The 26,323-nt window shown below is 42.2% G+C and overlaps 1 protein-coding gene across 2 annotated transcripts in view; it reads left to right on the top strand.

The window, feature by feature from the left end:
* The window catches only part of NPW (neuropeptide W), a 47,355-nt gene extending 22,574 nt beyond the window's left edge, over window positions 1–24,781 (top strand). Inside the window, exons 2-3 of one of the 2 annotated variants that reach the window (XR_013601750.1) lie at window positions 23,999–24,029; window positions 24,414–24,781. The gene's annotated coding sequence lies outside the window, so the exon portion shown is untranslated. The remainder of the gene's footprint in view (window positions 1–23,998; window positions 24,030–24,413) is intronic. The other variant, XM_078664178.1, reaches the window with a different exon arrangement.
* The last annotated feature ends 1,542 nt before the right edge of the window (window positions 24,782–26,323 follow it).

Here is a 26,323-nt window from a genome sequence, read left to right as displayed (position 1 = left end):
TCTGTCTCTTATCCGTCCTTCCTCTTAAGCTGGTGCACCGCATTCCAGACAATCCACAGATCTCTTTACTTGCCCAAACTCTCCCTGATGTGTTTACTTTTCTTGTGGTGTGTGTTGTCAGCTGATCTATTTATGTTGTTGACTTTTTACTGTATACACGACTTAAATGTTCTCTGCTTTAACTTGGATCTGTTTCGTTCTCAACGTGCACTGTGGCGCACAGTTTTCTCAGTACTTTTTCATGGAGCACATTGAAAAGCACTTGTGCAGCTGAATGTGGATTCTCAGTTGTAGCTTAAATTGTAGTTTTATGGCGAGGGAAAGAGAGGTGAGTAAAACCAATTCAGTGAAGTGTCCAACTACAAGAAAACAATCTTGCTAGCCAGTAATCCGCCAAGCATAGCCTCAGTCACCCTGGCTACCAGAGGCCTCTAGAATTCCGGGTCGTTGTGTTTCTCTGAGTTTTCTTTGTACTGAAGCCATTGAATCTGGTGTTTCAGTGCCACTTGAGTCAAAGCAATGGGGCTCAGTACAACTTCATTTGAATAAATCCTACTTGGGTGGCATTTCAGCTGAATTTAAGTAACAATCAGTCTGGTGAACAGGAAGTCAGTGCCATTTCAGTCGGAGCAGATGTGCGCTAGTTAGTTCAGTTTAAATGCCATTGGCTTAAATAAAATTATGAACGCAACTCCTATAATGCAGTCGTTTTTTTAAACAGAAGCTTAGGGCTGTAAACATGATGCTGACGGAATGTACCACTACACCTGCTGGGTAGCCCTTTGTTGCAAGGTATCAACCCAAACCCCACAACAGAAACAAACCCTTCCAATGAAAAACGAGCATTACCAGTACATGTTGGGTTTGTAGGTACATGCGGGTTTGTCTCACCGCAGGAAATTGCTTAAACAAATTGCAAATATGGTGCATTTTACAACACGTTTCAGTAGGAAATATTGCTTTGTATGGATGGAGATTGGAGACAGGGCTGCATGGCTCAATGATTTAATAGTTGGATGGAGAGGAGTGGATGGATGAATTAAATGGATGAGAATGAATAAAGACTTTTATCTACGTGGAGCTAATGGTCTCAATAAAGTGACCAAGAATGGGTGCTGTGGTTTTCATTTTAAGTTCTGTATTAAAACATCACCCTCCCCAAACACTACCAGCATCAATCCTTATGAGATATGTTTAGTCTGGATGTATTTAACACAGTGTGCTGATTTAGTGCCTCAGAGAATTAAACCCAAAGCATTAAGCTTTGATCTAAAACAGGGGACAGAAGGAGATACTGTGATGTGTCTGAATTTCATAAAAGCCCTGCATCAATCCCGGCTTCTACTTGATCACATTGTGTGACCATGGCAGTTATGGTTTTAACAGTGCTTCCTTTTCCTTCATCATCACATGAGAGCATCGTAAAGTACAGTTCTGGTTGTGTATCACACAAAAGCAAAATACTATAATGTTACTCCATCTACGGTACATCCCAGGTCACATTTAGAGGACCAAAGGCAGCTTTCTTCTTGGCTCGCTAATAGTATTGTTGTCAAAGTTGCGGTGTGGCATGAATGTTTCTAAGTTCATAATTAGAATCTGTCACTTCTACCAATTGCCATTCAATGCAAGGGTATAATTTGATATACCAAACTGCAATGCATTCAAGGATCACATTATAAAGAAATACACTGCTTGGAATTTTGAAGAGTTGTTCTGAAATATGTTCTGGACTCTGAGTTGAGCAACAACAGGCCTCTCAAGTCCCTTGCCCCTGAAGCCCTGAAAGTCCCCACTGCCTGTGGCGGCCCTGCAGGAGACAGGAACCACCTAAATGGAACCTCACGAGTAGTGATCAGGCCCCACCCTGCCAGCTCACCCAAAAAATACCCCATGCCTGGTAGTTTCAGACTGGGTCTGGCAGTGACAATTGTCCAAAGGGTTCTGGGAGGAAGAAGTCTTATGGGCTTATTAGAGTTTGGCAGATGGCATACTCTGTCACAAACATGGCGGATAATCCTTCCACCATATTACAAGTGCATTATAATCTATGGCATGACAAACCGCAAATAATTAACACCAAAAGTTGCTTGTCGGGCAGATTCAAAAGATATGTTCCTCTCACCAAAATTTGTAATCACTCCTTCGATGAGACTGGTAAAAATAGGTGCAGGACATTATCCATTTCGTAGCCAAAACCTTAAATTGTCTTCCTTTAAGTTTATCCCTTAAAATCAGTCTTCTCTAGTTTCATAAACAAGTGAAACTTACTTTTCAGATAACAATATCCGAGTCAAATCAGGTTGTGGTAGAATATGAATTCTCTCAGCATATTGAAGCTTATGCAGGTGTATAAATAAAAATAAAAAACGTAATGTAACGCCTATTGCACCATGCACACCCCACCTGGTGCCGATTCCCAGTGTGCACCCTGTTATCTGAGCAGCACCTCACTTTCCTTGTCCACTCATTGAATGATTGCTTATATTCTTATGGAGCCTGAGTATCTCAGAGAGGTAGCATCACTAGGCAGAGGCCCGCCTCTGGCAATTTGGACTGCATCCATGAGGGGCAGGGGCAGCACTGATTTACATAAGGTGGACCTTATGTAAAGTGGCACAGCGGGCGAAAAGTGGGGGTGGTCCCTAAAAGGGGCGTGGCCAAAGAAACATAACTAGAGATTCTGTCCATGAGGTGTAGCCTATGTAAACATGGGAATGGTTTAAAATATGTAAACTAAAACCCTGTGCTTCTTACAGCATGCACACTAAACAGTATTTCGATGCCTCTCCGTGAATTGTTTATTGCTGCATCCAGACATGTCAGACAGCTTCCAACCTATATACCTAATGCAAGTCAGACCTATTGCCTTTGCCAATGCTTGTGAATTGTATTCGGTAAATGAATAACAACACTGATTTTGTTGTGAAGAATTAGAATTGATTCTGAAATATTCTGGGAAAAAATGACACTGTGAATTAAACATTATTAAGGTCTGTGGAAGGGGTAATGACTTCGGAATGTCTCAAACATTCCCGTTCTCCGCTTTCCATCACTTTCTTCTGCAGTCTCTGTCTCTCTCCCTCTTTCTTTAGACACCAATGCCCATTTTTCTTACCACAGTTTTTCAAAATCCTCCATCTGCATATGTCACAGTTTCCCACAATTACAATTGGCACGTATGCGGCCATCCCTCTGTGCCCTCTGCATGGAGGTCAAAGGCAATATGTACTTTTATTCTGCACATCTTTATGATCATCTGACAAGTTTTGTGAGAAACTTGCACTGACTTCAGCCTTATTTTCAGACCACTCAGTTGTGCGCTGTAATAACAGTGCTTAATTTGAGCCGGTGGTTTCCGTTGCTCAGCACCGACACTTAATGTCAACAGCGGCGCTAGGTGGTGCTGTCTGACCAATTTAAAGATGTCCACAACAACAGTTAATTATTAATTCAACATATAGTAAAAATGACTATTTGCTACCACCAAAGCCATTCTTATTGCGTTGGGGTCCTGAAATAGTCTGAATTATCACACTTGTAGGAGTGTGATGGTTAGTAGTTGAATTGTTACCATCATTAGCAGCATTACAGGAGCAATTTGTGGTGCAAGGTCCACCTGCAACCTGAACTCACTCAGACACCTGGTGGTGATTCATTTGAAAGTGTGTACTACACAAGAGTCATGTGTTGCTTGAAAAACCTATAGAAAACGCATCTTGAAAAAAGCAAATACTCTTAGGGAATGGAAGGTGAAGTAAAACATACGGACGGTAAGCTCAAATTGCATCACTGACATAGATACCTTATAGGGGTCGATTACGATGCGGTCTGAAATCGGGTTACTTTCTGACCGGCCCATTTTTATGGGGTCAGTTGAAAGGGAATCTGAATTGGATTTCTGAATGGCCTCCGACGGGCTCAGAGAGCCTGTCCGCCATTCGGAAAGCCTTAAATAATCCCTCGGCCAGCTCTTTCTGGCTGAGGCATTACGATGGCAGATTCCCACAGCCTTTCTGACAAAGAAAGGCTTTGGGAATCTGTCTTTGGGAGCCCCCAGCAGGGCCCCCATGGGTGCAAGGACACCCCCCTGTTGATCCCTGCCCCTGGTGGCGGGCACCATGAGGTGCCCGCCACGAGTTGCAGGGATGAACTGCACCTCTGCTCTTTACAATGAGAGCATGCATTCCGTTCAGAATGCATGCTCTCATTGTAATGTATAGGTTTGCGACCTAACAGGGTTCGGTAGCATCCTATTTGCTGGGCTGGAACCGACGACAAGAGGTCATTCGGTTCCAGTTCCCAAACGATGTCGAACGGACTCCAGTCCGTCCGACATCGTAATCGGGCCCATAGTGGTTTTATAGTCATAGATGAGCAATCGATCAGTGTTTTGCCAGTAAAGTTAAGGACATGTATACAGAGCCAGATAGGGACCTGTTTCAAATTCGTTTTGTAATTACTGCCTGGTCTAAGACCCGGCCAGACCCACCTCGCTTAAAGCCGTGTTTGCACATAGAGGTCCCATAGGCAACATTGATTTTAAATCTCAGAAAGAGGGGCTCTTCCCCACCCTCAGCAGAATAGTATTGATTACAGTGTCAGATGTAAACCTCAGTAAAGAGGTGACATTGATTATATTGTATTTTCCAATATCTGTGGAAAGTCGGTGGTTCTTTCTTTTTAACAATATGCTTTTATTACAATAATTGGGAAATTTGTCATAGTCATGTATATAAAAATACACAAGTGTGGGCGGCGGCCCCGTGGGGATACTATGAAATTACCATGAACGTGTTATGGCAGGGTTGAATAATGAGCATTAAAGCAGATAAGTGATAACCCAGTCTGGTGGCTCAGTGGACTAAAGCGTCCGCTGCAGGGGCTTGTGTTCAACCTCATGGTCACAGCACAGGTTCAAATCCTGGCAAGCCCACTCATCCTTTCATCCATCAGAGATCGATACAATGAGTACCATTGAGTTGGGTAGCTATAAACATCTGTTATTCAGATGCCCACGGGTGAATGTGTACTTTACAAATACTCATGTTTAAGTTATAGCCAGCAACAGAATTTCCTCTTTATTTAAGAACTAGCAGCCCGTCCCGACCTTGTCCGGGAGCAATCAGGCTTCACCGACCCCCGCCCGCCCCGGCATTGTGCAGCAGCCCGGCCCCCCGCCCGCCCTGACATTGTCAAGCAGGCCGGGCCCCCGCCCGCCCCGTCCACCGCCTGCCCTGACCCCCGCTTGCCCCGACCCCCGCCTGCCCGGAGCCTTACCTCAGCTGCCGCTCCTCCCCCGCTCTCCTCATTTCACCGCTCCTCGCCGCTTACCGCTCCTCCCGCCTGTCCGGCGGTCCTCACCGCCATTCCGCCGTTCATCGCCGCTCCTCCCCCGCGCCATGTCCGCCGCTCCTCCTCGCGTTCCTGGACGCTGCTCCTCCCCACGCACCTGACATCAGCACGCAGGTCGCGGCCGGCGCTAGTTCGAAGGGACTACTTTTTTTTTTAATGTTCATTTTTTAAATAACGCATATTTTGATACTTTATATAGCCTATGTCCATCTGCACACCCTGACGATTACAATGATGTATTAGGTGTGTGGATTGGAGCTGTGGTTCCCGAGTTTACCCGCCTCAAAGTTGCAAAGTTCTTCCTTTATAATAGTAGTATAGATATAGATATAGATAGATATATATTAAAATGCATTTAATTTTTTAATAATTACATGTATGGTTGCATAGTGTTTAAATTCAAAATAGATGATTAAAATATTTTATAGTTAAATCTTAAAAATACACTATTTTTAAATCTATTTATAATATGAATTGTATTTATTTATTTTTAACTGTTTTAAATAATTTAATTTGCAGTATTGACTGGCTTTAAGTCCCTACATCCCTTATTTTCTACGGGAGGGTGTTGTAATATCACTGGTTGAACATATGCACTGCTGAACTTACTACTTTGAACACTGAAACGTAGTAAGCTTACTCATAAGTGTCCGTTACTTTTGTGAATCCGGCCCGGTGCCTAGAGCGTTCTCCGCTCTCAGAACACCCTTCAGAGCGTTATAGCTCATTCCTCAGAAAACATTCAGCTCTCCCTGCATGCCGATGGTGATATTACCCCTAACGGAGGGCCCCAGGACCTTATCAGCGCTGGAGGCAGGCCTCGGAGCGCTATCAGCACCCCCTGCTGGTGTCAGAGAGTTTAGCGATGCCTGACAATAGACCATCAGTGTGACAGCACTTAGTTCTGACAGCAGACTTCAGGGCGCTGCAGCACCGGCCTCGGAGCGCTATCCTTCTACAGTGCAGGTAGCACCTCGCAGCGCTTTCCTCCCACCGCACCTCGGGGCGCTATCCTTTTATCGCACCTCGGAGCGCTATCCTCTCATCGCACCTCGGAGCGCCATCCTCCCATCGCACCTCGGAGCGCTATCCGTCCAGGGTGCAGGCAGCCGCGGCCTCAAAGCCCTATCCGTCCAGGGTGCAGGCAGCAGTCCCCCTCCCTCCTGCTCAGGCGACAAGGCTCTCGTTGTGGCTCTTGCGGTGCTGAAAGGCCCTTTGTGCTCCCCGCACCCCTCCATTAGGGCCCATCAGGGGATGAGACGGGGCCGGGCGCCCCGCTCCAGAGGCCGCACTACAGAGGCCCAGTGACTGCGGCCTGGCACCAGCCCCGCCTGCCCCTCACCTGGGCCCCTCTCGTCGCCCCCCGGCCGCTTTGTACTGCCATTACCCGTGCCCTGCAGTTGACCTTGTCAGTGCACCCGACCCCGGCCCGCCAGGGATGCGTGACTGAGCGGGTCTGGACCCGTCCCCGGCTGTGGGCGGAGTCCTGCCCCTCGGCCGCAGAGGGCCCTCTAAACTGCAGTCTGTAGTCACAGCAGTGTGCAGAACCATGCCTGGAGCACCTGTATCTACAACAGTACTCAGCACGTGCAGCCCGGGCCCCCGCCCGCCCTGACCCCCGCCTGCCTGGAGCCTTACCTCAGCCGCTGCTCCTCATTTCACCGCTCCTCGCCGCTTACCGCTCCTCCCGCCTGTCCGCCGGTCCTCACCGCTCCTCCCCCGCGCCATGTCCACCGCTCCTCCTCGCGTTCCTGGACGCCGCTCCTCCCCGCGCTCCTGACGTCAGCACGCAGGTCGCGGCCGGCGCTACTTCGAAGGGACTACTTTTTTTTTTAATGTTCATTTTTTAAATAACGCACATTTTTATACTTTATATAGCCTATGTCCATCTGCACACCCTGACAATTACAATAATGTATCGGGTGTGTGGATTGGCGCTGTGGTTCCCGAGTTTACCCGCCTCAAAGATGCAAAGTTCTTCCTTTATAATAGTAGTATAGATTAATTAATTGCTGGTCGATTGGAGTGATTTTCTCAATGTATTACAGTGTTTTTATGAGTGAGGCGTTTTAGGGTAACTGTATTCTGAAATATTTCCGCCTCTGCAGTGACTCCTTTAACTCCACATCTTTACATTTTCAGTCACCTTAAATATGTGGCAGGTATTTTTTCTTATCAGTTCCTCCATTACCAACTATTGAAGCTAAAGACTAGGATAGATCTACTCAAGCAATTTTCTAAGACTTTCAAGACTATTTGCGCCTCCTTTTACCTATGCTCTGTATGTAATAGCGCTGTTTACTTTCAAAATCAAAGGACTCCAATGTGCTAATGTGTTTTTACAAGTCATTTGTAGAACTCCTGCATGTAGTGAACCAGCACACCATCGAATTCAAAGCCCCATAAGAACATAAGGATAATGCTTTGTCTAGGAAAAATGTCAGATCATCTCAGATACCACATTAGTCACAGTGGACTAATAGACACCAAAGAAATTGTTCTGTTCTGCCAACGAGATTGTACCAAGTGCACCTTCCCAACTGTGCTAGACAGTGGCGTAATACAAAATGATGAAGGCCCCCCTAGAGACTGCGAACAGGGGGCCCTGTGTTTCCCATTTCTCACATATATTCATTGTCATATACAGCGGTTGAAGTGCATTAAGAAAAGTAGGGGAACTGTGATGCTTCGCTCAATGGGGGCGGGGTGAGAGTGGGTGTGGGGCGGGATCAAATGCATGGCTAAAGGAACTAAATATTCTGTAACTTTTTTCTGTCTTTCACCTCAGGTAACTGCATATAAAATAAGGTGCAGCATAAATTAAAAATAAATACAGTATTGTACATTATGAAACCACTGTTAGTTGATGCACTGCACAAACTGTGTCTGTAACCAGAAAGCATTGAATTGAATCCTGGTTGGTGCAGTGGGGAATAGTGACTTGAGTTTGTTTAGTTCTACGAGGTCCAAGTCTGTGAAGGAAAGCACCGGGAACATGTAAGTCATTATTTTAAACTTGCATTACACACAATATAAGCTATGCGGCTAGAAAATGGTTTAAGATAAAAAAATATATATAGATTTTATTAATACCCAAACTGTACAAAGTGCATTTTTTAATGTTTGGCTTTTAAAAGCACATCTTCACAGATCATCCTTGCGATACCACTCAAAAAGAATAGATCTGTAACATCAGGAAGCTTAAAAGGAATCCATCAATTAAAGCAAAAAAAAACGCCTTCCATCACCCTTCGCATTTGCATATTGACTAGTTGTGCACATTTACATTTCTTTCAGGCAGCAGGCACCCTGGCAGGAAGGCTTGTCTAGCTGTCAGCGGCTCCTTCCATTTCACAGCGCAGGAGGCTCCCTGACTTACGCTTCAACTCTCGTCCGTCACCTAACCAGCTGGTCATCTGACATTGTTTTCCTCGTTTCAACATTGTGCTTCCTTCCCTCCCCCTCTTCCTCCCTCCATGATTCTTTGATATAATTGATGTAACTATGTAACCTGTAACTCGCTGATCCTCATGTAAAGCGCTCTGATACCTCCGGGTCTAGCCAGCGCTATATAAAACTTCTCAAATAAATAAAATAAACTTTGACCACTGGCCCATAAGCTGAATGGGAACCCCCTGAAGGGTTAGGAAGCCACCCTGAAGACTTGCCCCCTCACCCCCCTGTCCCGCAGGGTCTTATGTCATGGTCCTGGTGCTGGAGAACGTGACTATCACCATTTGTACAGAGAATTTGCTACTTGATTGGGTTTAAGACTTTTCCAGTCTTAGTCAGTGAATGAAAATGGGAATTACTTTATGCCACACAGAACATTGCAGTCATGATGTATCAAAGAATGTAGCCATCTGTTGTGGTCAAAAGAAGGGGTTCAGCGTAGCATAATAAACAGAGCGTGGCGGGTACCTAAAGGTACCATCAAATGTATTATTAACATCCACACATGGGTAAAAAGATACTACAACAGATCCAGTCTACTTTTGTGTCATACCAAGCTGAACATGATGTGGCAAAACACACTGGAGGCAAACCTTAATGCTATCATATCATTCCAGACAACAGGCTACCAATATCATGGTAGTGAAACACTGGTCTTTGAAAAACATGCAAGGTCGGCTGACATGCAGCCACATCAAAGGTTCGAAGCAGAGCAGAAATGCACTGCCAGGAGTTGAGCTTTAGATGTCTCTGCAGACATGGCTTCTCCTTCAACTGTCCAGGTACATGGATGTCTACAAGACCCGCAGAAAATGCTACCACCCATTAGAGGCAGAATCCAGTTTCTGGCCCGCTCCTCTTCCAGCTGCATTTAGGTGGTGATCAAGATCCCACACGTCTGCTGGGCCAATAAAAATAATTTTATCAAGTTTGTAGAGAAAACACATCAATTTGTGATATAGAACATGCACATGGAATAGTGACAACTTGTGACATAGAACATTCACATGGAATAGTGACAATGTGTGACATAGAACTTGCACATGGAATGGTGACCAAGAATATTCCCAATTAAACAGTGGCAGAAATGATTCTCATCATAGTGTGGCAAATTCTAGAAGCATTAAATTCTGATATTTGACATTTCTACCAGCTTGTACCAGATACTATATCCGTCAACAAATGCCAACACATATGTCAGTCAAACAGTGTCAAAGATTATGACCATCTACAATTGCAAAGCAACTTGCCCGTCAAATGGCGCCAAGACGTACCCCCCCACATTATTGTGACAGGAAAATCCTGAACAATGGGTTACCTGTCTATGCCTATGAATTGGTGTCTGAGAATAAAGCACATCCTACTGTGAGACGGAGAGGCCTGCAGAACCCCAGCATATGACATAGTGCAACCAAGCCCCCTGTGGAAGGTGATGGAGTCTGATAGCTGTCATTCCATGTCAGCTGGTAGACAGATTGGAAAAAGAGGGAGCAATATTTTGCAGACAGCATCAGGCGTGTCTGCAGCAGGACAAGAGAGGGTCTGATCTTACAGAGCAAAGTAGCATGCTTGAGATGAGTTGAACCCCTGCTAAGGTGCCTTATGCATGTCTGTGATTTTGCAGTATAAGCTGATTGCCCTTTTGCAGCTGATCATTAGTTCAATTTCATGTTTACCCTAGTAGCTATGTCAGTAGTTTGTCCCAGGGCAAATGTCATCTATTTGCCTCATTGTGAATATCATCCTGGACAAATTCGTATTTTCTAGCACTAGTATGGGCCTTTGCTCTCTTAACGGTAGCAACTATTTCCCACTGTTTCCTAGTGTTTCCTAGTGCCTGTGTTTGCTATTGCCCAATTCTCACATTAGGTATCTCCCTCTACCATTGACAGCCTCTATCCAGTAGTCAGTGTTGCAAATACTCTAGAATCCCTTAAGGTGGGAGTCAAGGGGTAGGGGAGAGGATGTGGTTTTACGCCCAGAGCTGGCCACTTTGAAACAGGGGATCCAGGGTTGAGCCGCAGCGCCAGCTCAACACCTTGTGATTATGGGCAAATCACCTTATTTCTCCATGCATACAAAACCTTGACCATGCCTAATGTACCTGCTGCTCATGTAAAGCACTCAAATACCTTTAAGTTTGTGTTCTATAAAACTGCAAAAACAAGGGGTAGCAATAGAAAAGGGGTGGATTAGTGAGGAGCAGATTCTGTCAGTCAACTTATACATTTATTTTTTTTAAACTCTCCCAAAAAGAAATTGGCAAAAGGGACAAATATGTTAGTAAATCTGTTCTGGTTCATTTATTGCCCACAAACAATCATGTATGTCAATTCACCAAAATTCCAGGGGTAGCGGAAGTGACATCACTTGTCATTTGACCCCAATGACATCACAGGAAGTGAAGTCAAATGGCCTTTGACCCGTTGTCACTTTACCCTAAACTGTCTGTTTCTCAACTGTCAGTTTTTTTATCTCTTTATTTCTCATCTATCTTACTGACCTCATGTCAAATCCTCACCCCTTCTGTCTTTTACTCTCTTAGCTGTCTTTCTCACTGATATCCTTATCTCACGTCTTTCCCCATCACTTGGATTTCTCATTTGTTCAACTTTTCACCTCTCTTTCACCTGTCTCCCACCTCTTACTCCTTTGTCTGTCTCTCTCTCAATTTCACCTCCATATTTCGCCTCTCTGGCCGTTGTTTATTTTTTAACCTGTCTCTTTCTTGTAATCACCACTCTCTCTTTCTGCCTTCCTTTGTCTTTCAGTTGTCTATCAGCAGCTGGTGGCTCATTATCACTTTTCTCACACCTGCTTATCCTCTCCTTCTGCCTCTTTTAGGTATCACTTTACATCAGAACTCCTATATAGCCATCTCCTATCACTGTCAGCTGTCTCTTTGCCACCTATGTGTGTAACACCTTCACTCTTTTTCACACCTGCCTATATCTCCCACTCCTGTCATGTCTCTATCTCTCTCCCACATGCACACTCCTGTATTTGTTTTCCTGCTCTTCCTTTTGTTATTTTTTTCTCAGTCTTTTAATTCTTCTCCTCTTGTTTCTCTCTTTCTCGCACCTGTGTTTCAAGATCCCTCCACATGCTCAGACACCGAGACAGGTTCCGTTTACTTGGATCCGCTCTTGATGTAGTTGAGAGCACCTAAAATAAACAATGCTCGAGAGAGAGAGAGCCTTGTTTAACTTCTGGATATGACTAACCCTGGGCAAAGCACTACGCTACGCTTGCGTAGTTTGCAAAGTTTGTGTCACTTCGCACTATGCGAAGTGCACGTAGCACAGTGCAAACATATGTAGCATAGCGTAGAGCTGCCGTAATTTTGTGCTTGCTCGCAGTCCTTAACGTCAAGTTAACGACCGCGAGCAGGCAAAATGACACCCCGGCGAGACTTTTTCCTCGTTCACGATCAGCAACATCAAGTTGCCGATCACGAGCATGGAAAATAAACCTGCCGGCGAGATTCTCAACGTGGGGAGGTCAGGTTTCTCGCGAGCGATCGCGTATGCTCGCACCGCTCGCGATGAGAAACTGCCAGTCCGCATTGAGAAAGCTGCAGCTCGAGTAAAAATCTAGTCGAGCGGCAAAAAACTACAGCTCCCACTGTGCAAGATGCCGTTTTCAATGATTGCACAGTGCCGGATGCTTGTCCGCACTGTGCAATCATTGAAAACGGCATCTTGCACAGTTCGAACAGGGTACTACGCAGTTCGCACAGTGCTACGCACAGCTCGCGTAGGGCGAAGTGCACTTTGCGTAGCTTCGCGTAGCGCTACTTCGCAAACTACGCCTAGCCCTAGATATGACACTACCCTTACCACCTATGAGGCCAGGACAGTGCCAGGGGTCGCAGGAGGCAAGGCAGGGTTCACAGCCGAGACCCTTGGCGATCCCTAAATGATTTCCTTGGAAAGGGGTATGACGAAACTTGTATGATGAAACCTCACAGGCATTTACCCTGCATACCTTTACAGCACAGTCAGTACCCTGCATGCGACGTTAACACGCGATACTTTAGCACGCAAGTCATTGCAACGACTTGCTTTAAGGGGCGCTGGACTTTGGAATAGTATAAATTACTATTCCAGCTCCAGTCTACCCACCAGTAGGGAAGGTGTTGGACTTAAAAATCCAACACCAGTCCAACAATGCGCCCCCTACAGCAAGTCGTTGCAATGACTTGCATGGTAAAGTACTGTGTGGTAATATCACATGCGGGGTACTGACTTTGTTGTAAATGCTGGTCATTGTAAAAACTGCATGGTAAAGGATGTTTCCCTCCATGGAATTATGTACCCCTCTCTAACTACAGCATAAAGCTTCTTGATGCCATTGTACGCTATTTCTCATCTTGTATTCCCCAGGTATTTGTATCATCGCTTATAATACAGTATTTTGTTTTTGATTCTAGGATGTTTCTTTCTGTACAAAGATGTATGTCCTCTGTAAATGCCTTTATAAAATACTCCAATAAAACATATGATGGACATTCATTTTATAATAGTTATTAGTTACAATGCTAAACTTCTATGAATTAGTCATGTACTTAGATTCAGCAAAATACTCTGGATAGCAGGAGTGACATCACATGCCCTTTCACTCTAATGACCTTAAAAGAAGTCACATCATATGACCTTTGCCCACCCAATGGTGTCCCTGAAAGTGATGTCACATGACTTTTTAAACTGATGACATCACAGGAGGTGGCATCACTGAAGATAAGAACCGAGCAATAATAGCAAGGTCAATAAAAGCTATAGGTGTTAGGGTATCCCTTAAATGTGTCTTTAAGTTACCATTAATATTTTAATAGAAAGTTACCAAATAATCCCAGAGGTACAGCAAATCTCCAGCCAAGGTGCTACAATCATGAGCATTCATGCAATTCATACTATAAATATAATTTGAAATTGTCGTCCTATCACCATCATTTATGTTAATCTGAAAGTGTTGTCTTTTAAACTAAACAAAGCCTTTTAGTCTCTTGTGTCATTCCTTCCATCTGGTCAAATAATGTATCTATAGGAGTCCTCTTTGGAGCAAGAATAATTGGTCAGATGTGCTAAGATTGGATTCTCAAAGACCGTTGCAAATTGTGCAGAGATTTTTTGCGAATCTAGCGTGATTTTGCTAACTGACCTATGCAGAATTGGTAGCAAAATAGATAATCACAGGGGGGGGGGTCACAGAACAACCAAACTAATTAATATTTTTAGGGCATTCCAAAATTTGTGAACCGCTCGGATTGGCTACAGTCACAAGGATGGCTACCTTTAAGGGACACCAGACCACCTTCCATGTGATTTCATTTTGAAATGGTTCTTTTTGATTTCCTTAAAAGAAACAGGTCTGGTTTTAAAAAATGTTTTCCAGTTTGAAAAACTTTTGTGAGAGTTGACAGTGGTTCCATGTACGACTTCCTACTACCCTTGAAGTTGCCACACTAATGCTCAAAGGGTAAGGGATATAAAGAGGATACCTTTCTCTTTTGTGAATCAGTTATCACCCCAACTTGGGAGTGGGTAACCTGCCAAAAAATGGTGAACAGAACTCCAGTTACAGACCACTAATACATTCCTTACCGACCCGCAAATGGGTAGGAACTCCAAAAAACACTTCCTTTCAAAACTGCAATATAATAGGGGTCAAAACCCCAATGCAAATCGGAAAAACTTTTAGAATTTCAATATGGACTTAAAACATTAGATGAAGGCGTTTAGAGGTTGCAAACCCAGTGATTTTTCGAATCACAGGGATTGTGACCGAAAAGTCCATTAGCATATCTGGCCCCTAATTTTGTCTCCCATAAAACTTCTACAGTATTTGAAATCTTAATTGAATGTTTTAAGGAAAACACTTTAGACTTGCATTAACAGTAGCCAATGATTACTTTGGGTCAAAATCTTTGTTTGTCAGAAACATACCACAATTGCACAATGAACATGGTAAAAGTAAATTAGGTAGGTAATTAAGGTCCAATTAAGGCACAATGAATCAGTGTATGGGACAGGCCGTGCCAATATCTTCCTGTTAGAGCCCTGATGTAGCAGTTATCACAATGGCATGTCAGGGAGACACTAGGATAAAGTGGTTGTCAGGGATAGCATCTTGACCGCGGGCACTACATTCCTGTGGGACACGGGAAAAGACAGGAAGTGAAGTGGACAAAGGGGATTCCAGCAAGGGATATCATGGAGACAACACGAATGGAGATTAGCTTCCAAAGCAGTCAAAGAACAAATGCAATAGAAAAGGCCTTTGGAATCATCCATTGATCATTAGATCATTAACTTGTTTCCGAGTTATCCCTGTAATCAGCATCTAGGACACAACTACAGTCCGCTAGAAAATCTTTGGGGAATGAATGGTCTGGTATTAATGTTATGAGCAACAATTTCTGCAATATAACTCACACGTTTGGGCACGTTTTCACTGGCCATTACCACACCACTCCATGTGGCAATCAAATTTGCCACAGATTTATAAGATAATTTTAGCGATGTGTGTGGTATTACCATGACGTCTGCTTCCATAGACAATCCTATCATATCATTTTTGCAAATATTTAATATTTTCTCTGTGTTCATTTGCATTTCAATAAAGAAGAAAATACTATAAAAACACAGTATTCTACCTCCTGTATTCACACATCAATCCAGTATTTGAGATTTCATTACCCTCATTTTTTGCATATGTTTTGCTAATTGCTATTTCTGTCCCTTAATGTGGCACTGCAAATATTTCACTTCTGTGCAGAGTAGTGGTAACTCTGCAAATGATTACCATACGTTTGTAGATTTGAGAGCCCATTTTAGCATTTGTAATAGAATTTTGGAATTTGTTTTCCCAATGTACATCTGAGATTTTATGATTTCCTTAGCTGTTTGGGATTCTATTGCCTTCAAATGTAAATTACAGAAGAATATTGAGGAATGTTACTGCTGTAAAGGTTGTAGTTATATTATGAACTTTGTAAAACAATGCTAAGAATTGTGGCATCACCCTCGTATGCAGTGCATAAGAAAAGCAACATAAGAGAATGTGTTAAAAGAATTTCACTTGTGCATCTTGCAGCACTATGTGAAAATTTGCTTGGACAAAGGATCGGACTCCTAGGGAAAAGCCATGAATGGAATTGTGTAGTGTTACTTATTTGTTCGGAGCAAATGTTGCACTTGTGAAATTTAGAGGATTTTCAGTACACAAGAGAAGCTGTGAAGCTCTTAGTATTGCTGGGATTGTTCTGGAATTCTGTTGTGAATTTCAGGTTCCTCTCATTGAATGCTCTTTTTGCATGCATAAATGTAACTTGTGTACATTTGCACATGTGTAAATACTTTAGATAGCACAGATACACTTTATTAGAACACATTCTATACAAGGAAAATATTTATCCTTTGTAGAAACTCTTTCACCTACACCACAGCCAGATTTGGCAGTATCCCTTCTATGGCTACTCTTAATGCATCCCGTCTCTGCTTTGTTGTATGCCAATGATGCTGTTTTAATGCCTAGAACACAAAACGACCTTAAAGCTTTGATCAACCCTTTTGTGGCATTTAGGAATAATTTAAACTTGGAAACTACCTTTGACAGACGTTACTACATGATCTGTGGTAGATCCAACAGAGAGGTTAGCGCTATATCTATCAAGCTCAGGATCGTGGGAAAGGTGGCACGTTGCCCTTATCTGGGTATTACCTATGACTCTTAAAACTCATGGGCACAGTGCCTTTATGTTAGTTTTGTGAAATTCAGTCAAACTATATGTGCCCTATTAAGCTTTTCCCAGAAGACTGTAAACAAACCTGTCCTCCCTCTTCTAGAAATATACTATCTCAAATCTATCCCAAATCTGACCTATTGAGCGGTCATCTGGGGATATTGATCTACCAGAATGTGCATGTAGAAGAAAATCGTTTTTGTCGACTGCTCCTGGGGCTTCCACCCAACAGCCCAAATTTCTTCCTGCATGAGAAATTAGTTTCTGTTACGTAGAGGACAGTGTTAAAGTTGCACCCTAAGTTTGTATGGCTGTCAGTTTGGAGTAATCCTCATGATTCACTGAACCGCTCTGTTATCGAATATTGTTCAGCCTGTGATTATGGGTTTTAGATTCCTTGGTTACAGCACATTCAAAAGTAGGCATCTTGGGTGTGTGGCCAAGATGGCGGCCGAGTAGGACGTGCCTGCTCGTCGCTCCGTCCTGAGGCCCGGGCCCTGCTTGCATTGCTGCTTACAGCATTGCCCTAAATGCAGATTTGGACCCTGCCTTGGTCCCACAGGGCAGTCGTGCACACCGAGATCTTTTACCCACACATCTGACCCCGAAAACTGACTGTGAGGACTACAGCAAGTCAACCCCGTACTGGACCTGACCGGCGTTGACGCTTCCCTGGTGAGTAGCTCAGACCACAGTTTGTGAGCCCATCCCTGAGCCGTCCCTGCCATCATAGCCCCGGCGACAGAAGAATCCTCGTTTGGCAGGCGCTATCCCCTCACGCACAGAGCTCCCCCTTCCCCATTAGCCGGGAACAGCAAAACATTCCAGATGACCACTAATAAATCCCGAAAAGACAGGTCTGTCAGGGACCTGCTTATCAAAAATTCAAACTCTCAAATAACCTTTCTCTCTGAAAAACATCATCCAATAATCGTAAAACAGCATCAGTGTCAACCTTAACTACCTTCTTGACCTCAGGCCACTTGGAAAAATAGTCAATGAGCACAATTCCGAAAACCTCCTTCTGTGACAACACTGAAAAAGGACTTATAATAATTATCCCTAAGTGTCTCTACGGTCCAGGTCAGGTCGGTCCAGGTCAGGTATGTTCAACTCTACACGTTTGTTCTCACTTATCACTGTTCAAATACACAGAGCAATGAAGAACCCAACTGGTCAGACCCTCATCCATACCTGTCCATTAGAATACTTCTCTGGCAAGCCTCTTGGTGGCAGCCATGCCAAAACACCCATCATCGGTTCAAAAGTGGCAAAATTAGAAAGGGACTCTCGTCTGCGCATACCCTGCCACACTTATGGCGGCCAAAAGCGGTACAAAAGGGGGGCTAAAGAACGGTGATGGATTAAACCCAGATCTTTTGACTGGGTGTAAGTGTTTGATTGATTCAGATGCTCCGTCCATCACCACCCCCTTTTGTACCGCTTTTGGCCGCCATAAGTGTGGCAGGGTATGCTCAGACGTGAGTCCCTTGCGCACTTTGCCACTGGATTCAAGCAGAGTGGGCTAAGGAACGGTGATGGATTAAACCCAGATCTTTTGACTGGGTGTGAGTGTTTGATTGATTCAGATGCTCCGTCCATCACCACCCCCTTTTAAAACACCTATCATGGCATTGATCAAAACAATCTGTTGAAACCGTGAGGAGGAACAATTTTGTCTCCTCATGCATCTTGTGCACTTAGTTCATCCTTTATCTTAAAGAAAGCTTGCAACTCTCTTCTCAAATTGCCACCCACCATCCACCCTAATTGTATGTGCTCACTGATCTTCAGCATACACACATCTGGTTCCTTATTACCCCTCCATTCTTCTTCCAACACAGATGTCATGGATAATGAGTCACTATTTATCATGTTCTCTCCAGTAAAACCTATCCCACACTCCATGTCACCACTCAAAATATCATCCAAAACTCTTAAAAGGCATCCTTGACATGCAATCAGTATGTATGTTGCATACCCCTGCAACACATTCAATGACAATACCGAAACCGTGCAATTTTGCCGCAAACCTAGCTAATCCGTTCGACAAGTTCTTTCCGCCTCGCGAGACAGGACATCAACTAACGGTCACTGGTCAATACTGATTGTGAATCTCATCCCCCAAACATTCTGTACTAGTCTGCAGCCCAGATGCATGCTTGGATCGCTCTCTCAATTACTGAATACCTCCTTTTGGCATCCTTCAGTATCCTGGAACAACACGCAACAGTCCATTCACTCTTCTTATTTCTCTGAATCCAAGCAGCACCAATCCTCACACTGCTTGCATTAAAAATATTTGTGTCAAACGAGGGGGATTTCACCAATTGTTTTTGCAATTTTTCATAGGCTTCCGCTTGTTGAATGCACACTACATACTTTGGACCTTATTCACAAAGGTAAACGTACACTTTTGTGTGAGTTTATGCGTTTTCAGATTTTCGCAAAACTGCCTTTAAACAGTAAGTTTATGAGTGAGGAGAACTCCCTCATACACATACTATTAAAATGGAGCTGGGTGAATACTGAAAAACTGTAAACTCACACATACGTGTACGTTTACCTTTGTGAATCAGCCCCCATGTGATTTTCCTTATTAACACCCTCAAAGGCCTTGACTTTTGCACATAGTTCTCCAAGAACTTCAAATAAAGTTCAGTCCAGTGAATGATGTCACCTAATCCTTTGATCTTGTCGCTACAGCTGCTGGTATAACCTTTACATGACCATTCTTTGGCCTGATTCCATCTGTAGAAATGCAGTGTCCTATGTGGTCCACACTTCTACAAGCAAAACATGTGTCCATCCTCAAGGTGAATCTCCTCAATTCCATCCCTCTCAAAACTACCTCAAGCTCTTGACATGCTCCTTCTGATTTTCTCCTGAAAACCAAAATGTCATCTGCTGCTTTCACACTCTCCACTAGCCTTTCGAAAACAGCAGCAGCACTTGCTAACGTAAGGGCATTCTTCTGTACTGAAGGAAACCCCTCCGTGTTGATGAATGCTATAAAATTACGTGTCTTTATGTTGGACCACCTGAAGGTAGGCACTTACAAACTCTAGTGTGATTAAAACTGTGGCTCCTGCTAAGGTAGATAATAGATTTGATATGTGTTGATCTACCCAGATGACATCATTAACGCAGCAAAGATCGGTCCACAGTTGAAGCTCAGCAGAATACTTCAAGAATACCACAACTGGCAAACCCCATAGCGGAGACTCTATTGATTCAAGTGTACCCCTGCCACACAAATCCTGTAAAATGCTTTTTAACTTTTAGCTGTAATTGACTGGTACGTTTGCAACTTGTGATATACAGGGAAAGTCTAATGTCTGAGTATGATTTTATATTTAAAATCCCCCAACTTACCTCTAAAAACATCTGGGAACTTGCTTTTCACAGCCTGAACTAAACTAGCAGCATTTCCTCCCTGCCATGTGATTAACTACTGATACACAGATGGATTAGCATGATAATTCAATCTCATCCCTAAATGTTATTGGTGCTTCCAACCTTCAACTGACTCACCCTAGTCAGTAATACGGGCCATTCCTTTGAAAATTCATCCTTTGAATTTTAATACGGCCCAAATGAATCTCATTCTTTTGATCTTATGGCCAGAGTACGCATAATTTCTTGCCCGGCCACAATAATCTGAACAAATCCTGGCCAATTGTTGAATTCTAGGCACATGAGTCCACCATCATGTGTGTATTCACAAGGCCCACCTTGATAATGGTGGACTGCATTTACTCCTAGCTATCCTTAGCACAGACAAGTGGAAGTAAAGTTCTTATGGTCTCTTTCTAGCAGCATTGATGAGCAGGTTGTATGATGAAGGGGCTGTTGAGATTGATGGAGTAGGCTGTATTTAGAGGTAGAGTATCTGTCCAGCAGGCTCTGGCAGACAGTGCAATGCAAGCCAAAGAATCCCTATCCCTCATCAGGTACCAGAGAGGAAGCAGGTTTCTACTTGCAACCCACTGGTCCTTTCGTCTCAAGTTTAAAGGTGTTGGTGAATAGAAAACACCTATAACTGAGAATTATGAACGCGGCAGAAGGGTGGAAGGGTGAAAGAGAAAGAAATTAGTCATGAGCCTCGACTGGAGTATTCAGGCAACTCACACCTAAATCTGTAGTAGGACACAACTACTCATAGAAAATATTTTCGGACCTGTCCTCTCTTCATGTGGAACCACATATGGTTTGTTCAACACCGATAGGCTACTACATTTCCATTCCCATTGAGGTGGTGACATTGAAGTTACCTAAACATTGGGCCCTGTCCACAAACCTCCTTTCAGAAAAGTCAGAAATGTATGGTCCTTGGTTTACAGCTACATCTTGCTCACACATGTGAACTTTTGAAATGTAGGCAGTCTACATTCCCACTTGTGTAAATGCAATACACGTGTGTGTGCAATGACTAGTTATTTTCTTAGTTTCTATGTGAGGACATATTTATTTCTCTAAAAGAAACTCCATACCCCAAACCCATACCAGTTTTCTTTCCCCTCTCCCTCTCTAACAACAACTGTACTCTTGTCCTTAACATAATTAAATCATTGACCATTTTCGGTGTGAGAGAATTAACTGGAAAATGTTTGTGGATACCTGCAGACCAATTAACTTGTGTCGGTTCATCATCTTTTGTTGAGTACCTGTGCAAGAAAGCTTCCATTCAGCCTGTTTTGATGATGTACTTTCACTTACAATTCTAAAATATTGGCTGAATTTCAAGTGTGAATAGATCCATTTACGAGAAAAGATGCAAATGTTTCTGATTCGGGAGTTAGGAAATGGATTTTTAGCCTCCAAAAATGCTGCTCTTTGTTAGGTGTGGAAACAGCTTTGTGAATTGAGCCAACTAGTTTAATGGTAAATATTCCATGATATGATGACTTCTCCTTAAAGGGACTTGGTCTAACACTCCCTGTCCTGCATATTTTATATTCCATACAAATTCTCATCCACTACACGTGCTATCCATTCATTATAAAAACCCTGCACGACATTTGTTACCGTTTAAGTTGCAGAATTTAAAATAAAAAAAATTGTAGGAAAATCTCACTATTTTTATAAGAATTTAAAGTTTTTTTCATAATGTCTAATGGGCTCATTCTGAGTTCTGCTGATAATCTGGTATCAAGTGTAAAGAGTGATTTACGTTACTTTGGAATCTGAATTAAGGGAACTTTGTGTTCTGTGCTTACACCCTTTGCATTTCCCTGCAAAGCTCCCGCTAGGTTTTCCTGGAGGAATTAGCCAAGGGAAAATAGACAGAATGAAGAAAATGTGCAGTTCTAACATGCTGTAAAACCGACATCAGAGGTTATACCCAATCCTACCTTCAAAACTCGGAAAGACATACAAAAAAACAAAGTAAAGCTGCAACCATAGCTCATTCTGATCTTATAAACTCAGAACATTTTGAAAATGTCTTGCACCTGAAAATGGTACAAGACTTAGAATGAACCAGTAAATATTTATATAATTTTTTAAAGACCACAGCATGGTTATGAACTAAAGTCAAAAAGATAAAGCCAATTGTTATGTCTAAATATTTCAAAATTGAGCGCAACCCATCAACATTGGTAGAATGGTACTGTGGCGTTAATTTAGAGTTTCGAGTTTGATGGACCAGGAGCCCTACCAAACTCATAGTTTCCTTGCCTCATTTAGTGGTGGGATAGCAGCCCAGTCTCTGAAAGAGCCTCAGCAGGCCCGGTCATTTGAAACCTTACGCTAATGCTTGAGGGCTATTGATTTTTATTTCAGAAACATATCCTTAATACAGGAAAAGGTTTCTGAATAACAAAAAATATTACTGAGCAGGCATGACATGGAGCCTACACATAAACAAAGAGATTCTATCAATGTGTGGTGGTTTTAATTTTTTAATTTTTATTTTTACATGTGAATGGTGAGGTCTACATGTTTCGTAAGCAGTCCCCTACTGCTTACTCATCAGGACCTTCTAGTGGCCCCTACTAGAAAATGCTCGGTTCCTAAATTTAGTATGCCTACAGTCCTAAAAACTAGCAGCACAAATCAGCTGGTAGTTTTAGCTTCCGGGCATGAGCTGGCCCAGTGGAAGCGAGATAGAATTTATCAAAAAAAGGGGACCTATTGCGGTCTTACTTTGGCACACGTTATATGCCCCATGAGCTGACAGACGGTAGGTGTTCCCCACGGTAATAATTTCCGCATAAGTTCATTGCCTTACTCCCACCCGTGCTGCGGCTCCAGCTCATGCCCGGAAGCTAAAACTACCAGCTGATTTTTGCTGCTAGTTTTTAGGACTGTAGGCATACTAAATTTAGTAACCGAGCATTTTCTAGTAGGGGCCACTAGAAGGTCCTGATGAGTAAGCAGTAGGGGACTGCTTACGAAACATGTAGACCTCACCATTCACATGTAAAAATAAAAATTAAAAAATTAAAACCACCACACATTGATAGAATCTCTTTGTTTATGTATATCTAATTGGAGGGTGATTCTGTCAACACCTCTACACTTCCTCTATTGTTTTGGAATGACATGGAGCCTGCCTGAATTAATTTTTTTACCAAATACATTCACACTGTATGGGCGGAGGCACTGTCGGTGAAAATGTCCCACTAAAGCGGCAGGCTCTTTAAATGCAGCAGGCATGCAGAGGAAAGGACCAAAATGATACCCTACCCTAATCAGCTTAAAAGTGTAGTTAGTGGAAATTGGATCACCAATTTTTGAGTTATTGTTTTGCAAACAGCAGTGGGAAAAATTGTGTTGGACACAAGCATGTACCTTTCCCCCCATCAACTTGCATTCACAGAGATGTATTGGCAAACGTTTTAATATGATGTTTTATGGTTTTATTCAGCGAGAGGGGTAAAGATATGAACAAATTAAAAATTGATTATATCCCTGACTACAGTATCTGCGTCAAAGTTTACTCTGATAATCTACAGTGATTGTGTCTTTACTCCCCTATTTCTCCCGCCATTTACTTCCTTATCTTTGATTCATTTCATCTTTGCTTCTCCCATCTATCTATAACAGTGAAATTACTTTGACTAACATTTACTTTGTCCAATTTACTTTTTTTCTACTGCTAAATAGTTCCCCTATGTTACCCTAAACCTAACAATACTTTCTATTTCCTTATTTTGTTTAAATTTCATGTGATTACATTCCATTCCATCAATACTAACTCTACACTGAAATATTAAATTAATTCAAATATTACCTTCTAACAGTAACATTAGTTTCAAAGCTAAAATGAGGTTTATTTTGTTGTTGTAGTACATGCCTACGAAGCTTACTTTGATTTAAAAAAAATGCTTGACTTGAGTTTACTTTTATGTTGTGAATAACATTTATTTTGAATTTAATTGTATTATTTTTTCGATTACCAAACCTACCTCTAATACCAAATCAATTATTTTTTATTTACAGTAATCCCAACTCTTACCAAAAATATGCAAAGGTACATTCATACAACCTAATTACAAATAATGTAGTATAGTATTTCTTTAACCATAATGCTACATAATAGCCACCCTAAAAATGATTTTCCTGTTGCTTTCCGTGAATTGATAATGTTGTTTGGTAAATGCAGATAAAGTAAAGGTGCGGTCAAATGAACTTCACAGAAATAAATGTCATGTAAAGTAAAATGACAGAAGTAAAGATCTGATACTTCTTGGATATGTACATAAATTGATCAATAAATAGCAGGCAGACACAAAGTAATGTATGTGTGGTTGCAGATGAACAGTTCATTTTACTTATTGAGCCATTAGCTTAAATGGTAATGTGAATATTTCATTTCAATGAATTATTTTATAAACATGACTTCTCTTGTTCACAGTTGCATCAAGTCATATATCGATTGGCTGACCTGGAGATGATGAAGAATTGTCTCTATCAGTTTACTTCATACCTGTCTCCTCTGACAACAAGACAGAAATCCTACATGGCGGCATTACTCTCTTTTTGCCCTGGTTACAATTTGGCACCTTTGAGATGGACAACTTCAAAAAGAAGTAATCTTGTGGTGTTCCGTAACCGCACCAAGTTGGTTCTGTATTGCGCCGTCATTCAAGCAAGCCCACACATTCAAAGGAGGAATAAACACAGGAAATATGTATTTATTTTTTGAGCATTGTAATAGTTTATTAGCTGTATGTTATGCTTTACATGTATAATGTATGTTTGGAAAGAATTTACTCTCATTAAAAGCAGAATTATTGAAATTAATTGTGAGTTCCATTTTTGCCTAGTCTGGGTAGACTTTGGATTAGCTCTAAATGTGTTATTTATTTATTTGTATGTCTATATATGACAGGGTTACATAAAATAAATAAACAGATAAGTATTGTGGTAATGTCCACACTCAGTGTACGGTGTATAGTCAGGGTATATGTTGAAGGGTAAAAGTACATTGTGGACATTACAGTTCAGCAGGACATTCAGAGAAATACAATCTGACATTATTTGGTTCCAAGCCAAGGAAGTAGAAAAAAAAGAACCCTTAATAGAATGTAGTTTTTTTTCATTCATTTATTTGTCTTGTTGTATTTAATGACAAAAATGGTGGATTACTAAAAAAACATTGGTGGACTAGAACATTATGGTCAAGATGTAGGACAGCCTGACTTAAGCAGGGTGAGGGGAATGTCCTTTGTTCAATGTTCAAGCCTTATTCTGTGTCTGCATCCAGTGCATATCGATAAGTATTGAATACCTATATGAACTTGTTAGTGTTCAGCAGTTTTACGTAGTGCAGATATTTTGGCTATGTACTGAAGGATGGAAGTGAAACATTACTGAATGTTCAGACCTGGACTCGGTGGTCTGGGTATTGTCTGACCTTAGATTTCTGGTTGTTGAATAGAGAAAGCCTTCTTGAACATTTATCTGTGAGCCTTTCCTTAGAAGGCCTTGTGTATACAGGAAACAAAGTTTCATCTTTTTCCTAGAATTCCATACTGGTACACAAGTGCATTTTTTGAAGCTACATTTTTTAATATTATAATCAGGAATATAATTATCTGGTTTTGCACTTGCTGTTGTTGGTCTAGTTTTTTTAGGAAGACTTATATACATTATGTTGCAGGAGACGGGACTTGTCATGAATAGTGATAATGTGAGCTATACCCCATGATTGGCTTATTGCAGTGGGAGAAGGTTTCGTAGCCAAGACAGTAAAAAAATGATACCATAGACCACCCTTCTTATTTGGTGGGTAAATATCACAGTGGAATAAGGTGCCTCATGGATGGGATGGGTTTAAAAATTAATATTGAATACATTGTATTCTGTTGACCTCAACATCATTTAGCACCTGTTTGGTTTCTTTCGGGGTTTGGGTAGCTTTCATTCATCCAGTAATATATATGTACTTGATTATTTATGAGAGTTTCTTACCTCCTTGGTTTGCTTCAAAGGCATTAGTATATTTAGGTGGGTCCAGTGTACACAGGAAACTGCAAGTGGTGTATTTAGGTAATCTGTGCAGCAATACACATATAGACATTGAAAAGTGAGGTTCAGAGAAAGGTAGCAAGAGTCATGGAACTTGACACCTGTTTCTTGTTGTAAGTAAAAGATGAAATTGAGATTTACTGGTTTTGTCCATGAAAGGGATCACCCTGCGAGTGAATTCACAATAGGTCTCAGAGCCCAATCAGACATGATTAAGCAGAGTAAGATTATGCACTGCCCTTTTTTGTTGATTGTTAGAGATGCGGGAGAGGGTAAAAAAAAATATTTTATCTA

This window comes from Lissotriton helveticus, chromosome 10, assembly GCF_964261635.1.
Source record: "Lissotriton helveticus chromosome 10, aLisHel1.1, whole genome shotgun sequence".
Lineage (NCBI taxonomy): Eukaryota > Metazoa > Chordata > Amphibia > Caudata > Salamandridae > Lissotriton > Lissotriton helveticus.
This window is presented reverse-complemented; position numbering and strand designations above follow the sequence as displayed.